This window comes from Aotus nancymaae, unplaced genomic scaffold (assembly GCF_030222135.1).
Source record: "Aotus nancymaae isolate 86718 unplaced genomic scaffold, 86718_ANA_hifiasm-v0.15.2.pri h1tg000017l, whole genome shotgun sequence".
NCBI classification, from domain to species: domain Eukaryota; kingdom Metazoa; phylum Chordata; class Mammalia; order Primates; family Aotidae; genus Aotus; species Aotus nancymaae.
In genome coordinates, this window is record NW_026988429.1 from 9,960,653 (window position 1) to 9,961,517 (window position 865).

Consider the following 865-nt stretch of genomic DNA (forward strand, 5'->3'; position numbering starts at 1 on the left):
AATTGTTCAAAAGAATTACAACAAATGTAACACATTATTGTTCAATATACACAAATTAATTTTTCCAGTTCTTTTTTTAATAGAAAGTCTTTGCAGAATACAGAGTGAGACTATATACCCCACTACCACCTTTTTTGTAGACATACCTGTATGTTAGCACTTACAGCATATTTTAAAATGTGTTCAAAAATCTATTCCTCCTCTACTTCTAGACTGCTTTAGAGTAGTTTCCGTAATATTCTTCTTTTCCTTCACTTTAACTCCCTATTAGCACATAAGTGGTATTCAATAAATACTAATCAAATATTACCTTTCCAAAGGGTCTTCAATTTGCATATATATTTAGGTTTGATTATATGATGTTGACAATATTTGAGAATTTTTACTTCTCAAATAAAAATAAAAATTATCAAAGTAACAATTTCATATTGATCTAATTAAAATGCTACATTAAGTAAAATATTTATTTATGTTAATTTCCTGTATAACTAACTTTGTATATACTAAATACAAACTTTAATTTTACTACAAAAATAAGTAAGTGAAGTTTCAGTTTGGCAACACACATACTAAAATGGGAATGATACAGAAAAGGTTAGCATGGCCCCTGTGCAAGGATGACATACATATTTACAAAATGTTTCATATTTAAAAATAAATAAATAAATGAGTTAATGAGTGCTCTATTAGTCCCTTATAATACCTTTAGTCATGATAGAATTGAACCATGAATTTGGATAAGCCGAATCTCCAAGTTGGTGTTAAATGACCACAATAGCAAAGATTTGCAAAAATTTAAAAATGCTTTGTGGAATTTTTATATTTATAGGAGTATGCTCTAATTATGATAATAATAGCATTTATT

At 26.8% G+C, this 865-nt stretch overlaps 1 non-coding gene across 1 annotated transcript; it reads left to right on the forward strand.

Annotated features, from left to right (window-relative positions):
- Nucleotides 1-546: 546 nt before the first annotated feature.
- LOC135275651 (U6 spliceosomal RNA) lies at nt 547-652 on the forward strand. Its single transcript, XR_010343256.1, has one exon. It is a non-coding gene; the product is annotated as a U6 spliceosomal RNA (small nuclear RNA).
- Nucleotides 653-865: the final 213 nt, after the last annotated feature.